This window comes from Procambarus clarkii, chromosome 84 (assembly GCF_040958095.1).
Source record: "Procambarus clarkii isolate CNS0578487 chromosome 84, FALCON_Pclarkii_2.0, whole genome shotgun sequence".
NCBI classification, from domain to species: domain Eukaryota; kingdom Metazoa; phylum Arthropoda; class Malacostraca; order Decapoda; family Cambaridae; genus Procambarus; species Procambarus clarkii.
This window is the reverse complement of record NC_091233.1, coordinates 18,827,394-18,839,760: the sequence shown is the minus strand read 5'-3', so window position 1 is coordinate 18,839,760 and position 12,367 is coordinate 18,827,394. Positions and strand designations below refer to the sequence as shown.

The following is a 12,367-nucleotide window of genomic DNA, read 5'->3' as shown; positions in this document are numbered from 1 at the left end:
GTTTATTTTTTTCCCGCCTTTTTTGTTTTTCGTTTCCCGGGACATTTAGAGCATCTGCGTCGCTGGCGAAGGTAGTACTCGATCTAGGGAAGGTTATGATGGGTCTAGGCATGTGTCACAGCCTAGGCCTATATGAATGGGGCGATTCAGAGGCTTTGGTCACACCGGAGTTTCAAAATTCGCGCCATAATGCCAAGATGGTTGCCGATCTTAAATTTAGATGTTTTTAGGAGTTGGGTGGTTGGAGGGAGGATGTAACAGGGCGAGGGGATGAATGGGGTAGTGTGCAGAGAGAAGAGCGGAAAGGGAAGAGGAGAAAAGATAGAGAAAGAGCAGGAAAGGCGAAAGTGGAGAGGAGAGAGAAAGAGAGGGAAAGGAACCCAATGTACTTTAATTTTAGGTCTAAATGTGGCAATTTCGGAGAGGGAAGGATATGGCAAACTCTCTCTCTCTCTCTCTCTCTCTCTCTCTCTCTCTCTCTCTCTCTCTCTCTCTCTCTCTCTCTCTCTCTCTCTCTCTCTCTCTCTCTCTCTCTCTCTCTCCCTCCCTCCCTCCCTCCCCTTAAGAAACCAACATAAGTTTAAAATCCAATTAAATTGGACTTCAGATATATGCAAATTAGCTAAGATTTCTCGAAGCCTTCGAAGATAGAGATAAGTCCACGAAGAAAAGGGAATGAGGGAATGTGACAGTAAAGGGGAAAAGGGTTAAGAGAAGGAGGGGAGATAAGAACAGCCATGAAGGGTCGTCTCAACTTTGTTAAGATAAAGGTCAACACAAAGCTGAAACTTCACTCAGGAATCACTTTGAGTCTGATTACCAATCATCGACGAATGTGAAAAAATTGGATAATTCTCACTTAAATAGGAGAGAGAGAGAGGAGAGAGAGAGAGAGAGAGAGAGAGAGAGAGAGAGAGAGAGAGAGAGAGAGAGAGAGAGAGAGAGGAGAGAGAGAGAGACAGAGAGACAGAGAGACAGAGAGGGAGAGAGAGAGAGAGAGAGAGAGAGAAGAGAGAGAGAGAGAGAAGAGAGGAGGAGAGAGAGAGAGAGGAGGAGAGAGAGAGACAGAGAGGGAGAGAGAGAGACAGAGAGGGAGAGAGAGAGAGAGAAGCGCTTCCTTTTATCTCACACACACATAACAACACACCCCCCAACACCCCCCAACACCCACAACACCCACAACACCCACAACACCCCCAACACCCCCAACACCCACACACCCCCAACACCTACAACACCCCCAACACCCACAACACCCCAACACCTACAACACCCCCAACACCTACAACACCCCCAACACCTACAACACCCCCAACACCTACAACACCTACACAGACGTCACTTGAGACACAAGACACGTCAATAAAACAATGAGTGAACGCTGAGAGCTTCCATCTCAATCTCCACTACACCCGCCTCACCCAGCGGTTGATGGCCACACTCCTCGGAGTTTACACCGGTGAAACACTGTGTTGCAAACATCACAAACACTGTTGCATACATCACAAACATTGTTGCAAACATCACAAACATTGTTGCAAACATCACAAACATTGTTGCAAACATCACAAACATTGTTGCAAACATCACAAACATTGTTGCAAACATCACAAACACTGTTGCATACATCACAAACATTGTTGCAAACATCACAAACATTGTTGCAAACATCACAAACATTGTTGCAAACATCACAAACATTGTTGCAAACATCACAAACATTGTTGCAAACATCACAAACATTGTTGCAAACATCACAAACATTGTTGCAAACATCACAAACACTGTTGCAAACATCATACTGTTGCAAACAGTACTCTTAAGCAGTATTTGGGACTACAGTATACTGTTGTGGTGGTCTTAATAACCCTCCAGAGGTTGATAGGTCTTAAGTCCAACACCAAACTTGGTGGTTGGTCAGTAAGGTATTGTGGTGGTCTTAATAACCCTCCAGAGGTTGATAGGCCTTAAGTCCAACACCAAACTGGTGGTTGGTCAGTAAGGTATTGTGGTGGTCTTAATAACCCTCCAGAGGTTGATAGGTTGATAGGCCTTAAGTCCAACACGAAGCGAAACAAGTCTGAATAAATCACACCAGTTATCCTCTATCCACTAACACCTACTCAGTCTTATTGTTCCCTTCTATCCACTTTTATCTACTCTATCGACCTATATCTATCCTTTATCCACTAAGTTCAACTCTGACCACTTATATCTACTCAATCCACTTATGATAGCCTTTAATCTACTTGCTCCTTTTCTACCTATTCCTCATCTCATGCCTATTCCGTCGTCCTGTCGCTCCCTATTCCCGTCCTACGCCTATCCTGGCTTCCGCCTATTCTCTGAAGGGACCTGACATTCATTTCATGCTAATCCATACTAATGCCATTCATGCTAATGTCATTCTAATGCTAATTTCATGCTAATTCATGCTAATGAGATCTATTTCATGCTAATGCAACAAATTTCCGTATTTGGTAACGAGACGTTAACGTGCTGAGGAGAAGGGGGGGGGGGGAGGTTCCTTAGGCTTATCTGATCGCTATAACTAGGATCTGGATTCAGGAAGCAGTTGCGCAAGCACTTACGAAACCTGTTCATCTTTTCTCAGTCATTGGCGGCTTTGGTTACATTTATTAAACAGTTTACAAGCATGAAAACTTGCAAATCAACTGTTGTTATTGTTATAAACAGCCTCCTGGTGCTTCCGAGCTCATTAACTGTTTAATAATTGTAAACAAAGCCGCCAAAGATTAAAAAAAGATGGACAGGGGCCAGATTCACGAAGCAGTTACGAACCTGTACATCTTTTCTCAATCTTTGGCGGCTTTGTTTACAATTATTAAACAGTTAATGAGCTCCGAAGCACCAGGAGGCTGTTTATAACAATAACAACAGTTGATTGGCAAGCTTTCATGCTTGTAAACTGTTTAATAAATGTAACCAAAGCCGTCAAAGAGTGAGGAAAGATGTACAGGTTCGTAAGTGCTTGCGTAACTGCTTCGTGAATCTGGCCCAAGGTGATTCGAACTGCCTCGAGGCGTCGAAGCACTCATTAGAGACTACAAGGAGGGTGCTGTTAGTCTCTCTCCGTCAAACAAGCTGCCGGCTTACGGACCCCCCCTTGTCCGTCACTCTATCTACCTTCAACACGTTAATTTGACGCTCTTGGGGGCCTAAGGTAATTAAAATAGCCACCTACGAAACCTGTACATCTTTAGTTTGTATATATTAAACCGTTTATAAGCACCGAAGCACTATATAGGAGGTTGTTTATAACACTTATAACCCGTGGGTTGTGAAAGACCTCGTAGCCTTGCGAGCTCGTAAACTATTTAATATTTACAGGTTAAGCCATCATGATTGACTTACGATGTCCGGACCTCGTAAGTGGTTTGAGGATATATTATTATATATTATGACTATATGATATATTGTGATATATTATGGCTATATGATATATTGTGATATATTATGGCTATATGAATGGTGGTCTCGGTAGCTCAGTCGGATTCGTTCTCGACGCACACTCGAGCATTCCGGGTTCGAATCCCGGGCGGGGCAGAAATGATTGGGCACATTTCCTTTCCCCCTCATGCTTCTATTCACCCGGGCGGGGTCAGTAATTCGACCTTGGAGGGGAGGAGGTGGACCCCGATAAAAGTCAAAACGTGTATGAATACACCCAGGCTTCCTGTCCCCAGACATAGTGAATTATATAAGGATTTGTATAGATTAGTGGTGTAACTAGTTAGAAAGTAGTTAGTCACGTTCGATACCCGGTCAAGATAACTGAAAATAAGGAAAGATAACTAACAGGAGAAAGCAGTAAGTAATTACGACTATATAGCACTGGGAAGGGGTCAGGATAAGGATTTGGGATGGGACGGGGGAAAAGGAATGGTGCCCCAACCACTTGTGGACGGTCGGGGATTGAACGCCGACCTGCATGAAACGAGACCGTCGCTCTACCGTCCAGCCCAAGAGACGACGTTTCGGTCTGTCTTGGATTATATAAAATCGTGTAATGACTTTATAATGGTCCGTAAAGGACCGAAACGTCGTCGTCTCCTATATATGGCCTCCTATATATAGGAGACGTCTCCTATATATCTCCTATATATAGGATACGTCTCCTATATATCTCCTATATATTTCAGATATGGTTTGGGTGTCTAATTGTCATTAATTATCTCTGTAATACTTGAGAGGTGCTGAGAGGAGCTGTAAATCATTTACCATATTTACTAGCGCACAAGACGCTCCTGTTTTACAAGGGTATTGGGCACTTGTAAATTATTTCATCACACATTTATTGAAAGTGATTTTCGAGTGCTTTTATAAGGGGGTAAAACATAGGATTTTGTGCATGTAAATACAATGAATTTACACTGTTGTTGGCGGTGGACCAAATACATGCTCCTCCCCCCCCCCCTGCCCCCCTAGCAAAAACAGGGGGGGGACAGGATTTGTTTTAAAAAATTTTTTGTAAAATTTTGGGTTTGGTTTTTGGATGGGATAATTTTCATGGCTTTTCAGTATCTACAACTTGAGATGCAGTGAGATAATATCTTGAAACTATATATAATTATCAGTCTTTTGATGATAATTTAGTACAATTATTACATAATTTTAGGGATTATAATCCCGTATATCGACAGGAATTAAGGCAGTTGTGAGATATATAAGATATCTCACAAGTATTTCAAAGTCTGGAAGCTCATCATACTTCCTTACTCCTCAGGTCTTTGTCCCAGGAGTTAATTGCTTGTTGTGGGTCGCATCTTGCAGAAAGTAAGTCACTGGCCAAGGATGACATCTATCTTATCCACAGGCTTCTTGCTCCCAAAGATGGAGTACAATATTGTAATGAATCTACCCCCAGTGATGCACTGTTGAATATGGGAATCAATGCCATCTATTTCGGACTGTAATGATGTTAATATTGTATATCTCATCCCTTAAAAACTCTATACCTCATCCTTTAAACACTCTATACCTCATTCTTTAAACATCTACCAACAATGTGTAGGTAGATACCTCATTCTTTAAACATCTACCAACAATGTGTCGGTAGATGTTTAAAATCTCTACAAGTTATATTCTCTACCGTAAATGTCGCCTCAGAACGTGACGAAACATGAACTCATTTCCCCTGAAGGCATCAAGACACAATACTACCCTCAAGGATCTTATCTTGAGGTTATCTTGAGATGATTTCGGGGCTTTTTAATGTCCCCGCGGCCCGGTCCTCGACCAAGCCTCCACCCCCAGGAAGCAGCCCGTGACAGCTGACTAACACCCAGGTACCTATTTTACTGCTAGGTAATAGGGGCATAGGGTGAAAGAAACTCTGCCCATTGTTTCTCGCCGGCGCCTGGGATCGAACCCAGGACCACAGGATCACAAGCCCCGCGTGCTGTCCGCTCGGCCGACCGGCTCCCTTAAAACACAATCATTAAACAAACTCCAAAAAACTCCATACAACGCAGTTCTCACCTACATCAATACCTTCGATCAGGTATGAAATTCCAGTCACTTCTTCGTACATTCTCTTGCAATTCAATCACATAATTTCTCCTGACTCCAAATGCAGATCCGCCCGGCTATGGAAAAGTACTTCTCGAGCAAATTCCTATCGCAGCATATTCCTGTGCCTTCAGGAGAGCTCTGTTTCTGGGCCGGATATCCCCATGGGATCCGGAGCCGGATCTTCCCATCAGGTAAAAGCCACATTTTCCTCTGCAACTTCTCTGACAAATCCCACCTCACCAGCATCGGATCTGAGTCTCACTGCTCACTCAAACTGCCCTCCAGTGCAGTTGGAAGCGGATAGCTGAAGATCTCTGATTCGCCGCACTGGTTGGCTAGTTTGCTCTCTCTCTCTCTCACTCTCTAACTCACTCTCTCGCAAACACAAGTGACAATACTTTCGATTAGTCGCTAACTCGTGATGCTTTCATTAACTGCTTCAACCCGGCGTTTTCCCTCGGTTTTAATGTCCGATAAATATCTAGAGCAGCCGGGCTGGTGCAGCCTATGCTAATTAAGCTGTCTAGTGTTAAATACGTCCAGCCTATTTTATGCTAGCTCCAGATGGCTTTATTAATTTACAAGAGACGATGAGTTATGGGTATGTTACTTGTCATTTTTATCTCTAATGTTTATGGTGTTAATTTCCGCGCCATATGGATGCTGCCAGCACGTATGCAATGGAATTTCGACTTCTTGTTTGAGTTTTATATTGTATTATTTGCGTTTTTTTAACGTTTTTGTAATGTGTTATTAACGTTTTTACAATTTATTTAACGTTGATAATGTTTTCTGTACGTTTTTAAAATGTTTAATGTACGATTTTACATGTTTTTCGTAAGTTTTACATTGTTTTGTTTACGTTTTTACAGTTATTTTACATTTTCAATTTTTTTTTTACATTTTCTAATGTTTTTGTTTTTGTTCATACCATGTTTTGTGTATTTTTTACAATTTATATATTAATAATCTTTATGGTGTATTCGTACTATCTTATTTAATATAACTTGATTGCAGACGAGGAGTCACAATAACGAGGCTGAAATATGTTGACCAGACCACACACTAGAAGGTGAAGGGACGACGACGTTTCGGTCCGTCCTGGACCATTCTCAATTTCTCAATGATCCTGGACCATTCTTACCTATCGAAGTAAGTTCAGTAGCAATTCTGGTTTCAATTCTTTTGACCATGTCGTAGCTCAGTCGATTAAGGCAGCGTCTGGGATGCTCTCGGACGTAGGTTCGAATCCTCGTCACGGCCCTTGTGGATTTGTTCATTTAGATGTACTCAGTGTAATTAAAGCTTCTAATGAAATTTCATATCCAGTAAATTTTAATAAATAAAACTATAGCGACCCTAATTGTTTAATAATCACAGTGTCATAATTAGTACAATGTAATTAATACATTGTAATTAGTACAATTTAATTAGTACATTGTAATTAGTACATTGTAATTAGTACATTGTAATTAGTACATTGTAATTAGTACAATGTAATTAGTACATTGAAACATGCGATGTTTCAATGTGAAATTTCCTTCCATCGTTATAGCTGCATAAACTAAACCATTCCTAATCAACTCTAATCTTACCAATCCTTATCAATCATAACCAACCTTCATACTCTGTAATTATTACAAAACGTGCAAAAAAACATATGCAATTTTTCACATGTGTGAATACACAATAAAATCAGTCTAAAGTATTATTCAAAATGTAATTCTTCTTAAAATGTGATAAAATAATGGAGCAAAAGTTTAATATTTGCAACTAAACAGATCAAAAACATTACAAATGTAAAAGTAACCATTAAGTAGTGTTTGGAAAATATGAAACTTATTAAAAATTTAAGTAACTTTAAGTGCATTAACCAGAGCCACAGTTTGTAAGGAGTCAACAGTTTAAAAGTTAAGGTCACTTAACTGACGACTTCATTTCCCTGGGTTATAGGAGACTCGAACCGCAGACCCAACGTGTGTTAGGCCAAAGCTCTATCGACCGAGCTATTGAGAGGTCTTAATAGGGAAATTTTTTGTTAATTGACGAGTCTTGAGCATTTAGCAATGCTTAAGTCATCCAAGACATCAGTGAGTAATGACTCCTTGTTTGTAAATGACATCCAAGACGTCAGAGAATAATGCCTCCTTGTTTGTAAATGACATCCAAGACGTCAGAGAGTAATGACTCCTTGTTTGTAAATGACATCCAAGACGTCAGAGAGTAATGCCTCCTTGTTTGTAAATGACATCCAAGACGTCAGAGAATAATGCCTCCTTGTTTGTAAATGACATCCAAGACGTCAGAGAATAATGCCTCCTTGTTTGTAAATGACATCCAAGACGTCAGAGAATAATGCCTCCTTGTTTGTAAATGACATCCAAGACATCAGAGAGTAATGCCTCCTTGTTTGTAAATGACATCCACGACGTCACAGAATGTTGGAATGCTTTTTAGAACTGTAAATTATTCATTATGAAGCAACAGTGATGTTGTGGCCCAAATGGACAATACCTGACCCTTGCGTGTTATAGCCATGAGTTATAATGATGAGTTATAGTGATGAGTTATAGTGATGAGTTATGACCAGCGGACGTAAACATTAGCAAGGCATTCCACAGCTTTCAGAGAAAAGCTTATGTTCTTATGAGACTTTATAAGCTTTCGAGACGGGCTTGGAAACAACGGATCAAGTCCACAAGGGCCGTGAAGAGGGTTCGAAGCCTTGAGTTCGTCTAACACTCAAGAGTTCGAGCTCTGTAGTACCCTGGGGCCAGATTCACGAAGCAGTTACGCAAGCACTTACTAACGTGTACATCTTTCCTCAATCTTTGACGGCTTTGGTTACATTTATTAAACAGTTTACAAGCGTGAAAACTTGCCAATCAACTGTTGTTATTGTTATAAACAGCCTCCTGGTGCTTCGGAGCTCATTAACTGTTGTAAACAGTTAATGTAAACAAATTGTTTGTAAATGTAAACAAAGCCGCCAAAGATGGAGAAAAGATGTACAGGTTCGTAAGTGTTTGCGTAACTGCTTTGTGAATCTGGCCCCCTGTACTCTGACCAATCAAACAACAGTAGTCTGTCGTTAGCTGAGTGGCCAGAACACTGAACAAATCCACAAGGGCTGAGGGATCGAACTTACGTCCGAAAGGATCCCAGGCGCTGTTTTAATATGAATGCTGCTGCGCTAGACTGCCTAGGTTCGAATCCCCTTGATGAATCGTTTGAGTATTCTGTTGCATATATCAACTCGTGCTCATCAACAAGGGCCAAGGGGTCGTTAATACAGCCGCCAAACCCTCCCCCTCCCTCCTTGTTTATGAATGAGAACATACACATGACTCGCAACTGATGACGTTCGAACGTTTCTCGAACAGTGTTTTTGTTTTATTTATTGCTAGGTGAACAGATGCATCAGGGTGAAAGAAACTCTGCCCATTTGTTTCTGCCTCTGCCGGGGATCGAACCCGGGTTCTTAGGACTACGACACTCGAGCGCTGTCCACTCAGCCACGAGCCCCTCCCCCCCTGTGTGTGTATGTGTGTACTCACCTAGTTGTGCTTGTGGGGGTTGAGCTCTGGCTCTTTGGTCCCGCCTCTCAACCGTCAATCAACAGGTGTACAGATTCCTGAGCCTATTGGGCTCTATCATATCTACACTTGAAACTGTGTATGGAGTCAGCCTCCACCACATTGCTTCCTAATGCATTCCATTTGTCAACTACTCTGACACTAAAAAAAGTTTTTTCTAATGTCTCTATGGCTCATTTGGGTACTCAATTTCCACCTGTGTCCCCTAGTGCGTGTGCCCCTTGTGTTAAATAGCCTGTCTTTATCTACCCTATCAATTCCTTTTGAGAATTTTGTATGTGGTGATCATGTCCCCTCTAACTCTTCTGTCTTCCAGTGTGTATGTGTACCAACACATGACACATAGACCTGACACATCCGGCCCCAGCAGTAATCAAGAAACTGTCACCACTAAGAATGAAACAACCATCTTATTCCAGCACTAACTACCAAACTATCCCCTTGGGACTCCTTCCATATTTTCCACCCAACTTCAATCGTTCCCAAAATCATTAGCCCCCAAAACCCCCCTGGCATCACCATATACTAATTACCAACCCCAATAGTCCAATGGTTTCTATCTCCAATAATTTCATATTTCGTTTAACCAATTGTTCTATTCTCTTTAAAGCTGTCAGCTTCATCCTGACTCATAATTATCAGCTAAATAATCTCTCGTAACTTAATTATTTTTTATGTAATTAATGCAGTAGATTAATTAGATATGAGTATATCACCTGATTTGTTGAAGAGTATATATAGCTTTACTGTCATATTTCCTGTCTTGTTTGCAAAAAATACCACCAGTATATCGAGGTTATACCCCAAGTAACGGAGTATATATATATATGTCGTACCTAGTAGCCAGAACTCACTTTTTGGCCTACTATTCAAGGCCCGATTTACCTAATAAGCCAAGTTTTCCTGAATTAATATATTTTTTCTAATTTTTTTCTTATGAAATGATAAAGCTACCCATTTCATTATGTATGAGGTCAATTTTTTTTTATTGGAGTTAAAATTAACGTAGATATATGACCGAACCTAACCAACCCTACCTAACCTAACCTAACCTATCTTTATAGGTTAGGTTTGGTTAGGTAGCGAAAAAGTTAGGTTAGGTTAGGTTAGGTAGGTTAGGTAGTCGAAAAACAATTAATTCATGAAAACTTGGCTTATTAGGCAAATCGGGCCTTGCATAGTAGGCTGAGAAGTGCGTTCTGGCTATTAGGTACGACATATATATATATATATATATATATATATATATATATATATATATATATATATATATATATATATATATATATATATATAATATAATATAAGAGAGTGTTTATCAGTCTGAGGATGAAAGTCAGAGGCTTAGGGCTAGTCCCTTTAACTATCATTCATACGTGTATATAATATATATGATGGCTTTCTAAGCCTGATTCGTTCTCCTCTCTTCTGCACTCTCCCTCTTATCTTTTATTTTCCCCCTCTCCCCCCTACTTTTATCTCTCTTCCCTCTCTCCCTTATCTCCCCTCCTCCCCCCTCTTCCTCTCTCCTACCTATCCTATATTTTCCCTCCTCTGATCCCTCGAAGGATTCGAACCCAGGTCGAACCAACAGCACCAGCTCCATGACCACCATCGTATTCATATGGTCGATAATTACATTTCTTTCAACTGGACACTCGGAGCCTCGAACCAGCAACCACATAGACACTAGCCAGTCGCTCTACCAACTGAGCCACCAACACCCCATAATAGGAAAGATTCCAGAAACACCTACACGCCAAAGTGGCACCAAAGTGGGATATAAACCACTAAATACATTTTATATATCATACACTTTACAATCTACCAAAGACCGTATCATAGTGAATTATAATCCTGAACATTCCGGCCAGAGTACTGGACCTGTAGTGACGCTACAAAATACTAATACAACATTATACCTACGCAATTAAACCGTGTAATATATTCATGTAAAATATTGCAGCTTGGCTTACAATTCTCTCCGCTTAATAATGCAGGAGTTTCCAGAGTAATATCGGTGCTCGCTCATTGTATAAATTGTGAGATATATATATATATATATATATATATATATATATATATATATATATATATATATATATATATAATATATATATATATATAATATATATATATATATATAAAGCTCCCTGAGGATTATTATTTAATCCCTTTCAGCGTTTTCTCTTTATTGCTATTTGGAGAATCGAAGCCTTGAAGGAACAGCTATATGCCACAGGTCGACAGGACAGAACAGGAGTAGCCAGAACACTTACGAGATGCCGTGAAGAGAAGGCCACTTGCTGTGATCCGGAGGTAGAAGGTGGAAGCTGTAATGACCTGTCCGGTCGTTAGCTATTGACCTGTGGGTCACGAGGCTGTGACCCCGGCTGGTTAGGAGGAGGATAGTCACCAGGAGCACCAGTTGTGTGTTGTAACAACCCATTTCTATCCAATTATTACACCTTTTGCACTATCCTGTGATGGTGATTTAGTGAAAGTTGTTAAGTGATAGTCTGATTGGTTTGCTAGTAATTAGCAATTAACTAGTAATTAGCTTCAATTTTTTTTCGAAAACTTTGAGGTATTGAGTGGAGTTTTATTTTTCACTCGCGGTAAGTATTCACTCTCGCTAAGCGGTCAACTCTCGCTAAGCGTTCACTCTCGCTAAAGCGGTCACTCTCGCTAAGCGTTCACTAAGCGTTCTAGGACACTGGTGGTATTACAGAGGGCTATGCTTTTATGACTGTTTAAGGACTGAGAGTAAGCTTTTCAGAGGATTTCTCTAAACAGTTATAGAACACTGGGTAAGCCTACTGTTAAAAGGTACAAAAAAAAATTGTTTGTGTGGTAAAACTCTACATGAAAACTTTCATGGAGATGTAAGGAGAAAAAATGAGAAAACATGATTAATGATTACTCATGATTAATCACTAGGACATCATATGTCTCAATTGCAAACAGCAGTTTGTCTTTGTCATTTATCACAGACAAATCACCAAACTATGCCTCCTTTTAGTAATATCCTTAGGGACATATCACGCAGCAAAACATTAAGAACTGCGTTCCGTCTCACTGTGTGGGTTGGCAAACTGTTTACACATGCCTTAACCTCTGCCCTAAGGAGCGAGAAGATCAAATGGCATCGTTAAAGCCTACAGATTCTGAAGGAATGTGTTCGGTTCATTATTCCATGGATGTTTCGAATACCGGAAGATCTCGGTACTTATATC

At 40.6% G+C, this 12,367-nt stretch overlaps 1 protein-coding gene across 1 annotated transcript in view; it reads right to left on the bottom strand.

Moving 5' to 3' along the window:
* LOC138358601 (uncharacterized) overlaps positions 1–11,588 on the bottom strand; it is a 273,373-nt gene extending 261,785 nt beyond the window's left edge. Inside the window, exon 1 of the mRNA XM_069316669.1 lies at positions 11,411–11,588. The gene's annotated coding sequence lies outside the window, so the exon portion shown is untranslated. The remainder of the gene's footprint in view (positions 1–11,410) is intronic.
* Positions 11,589–12,367: the final 779 nt, after the last annotated feature.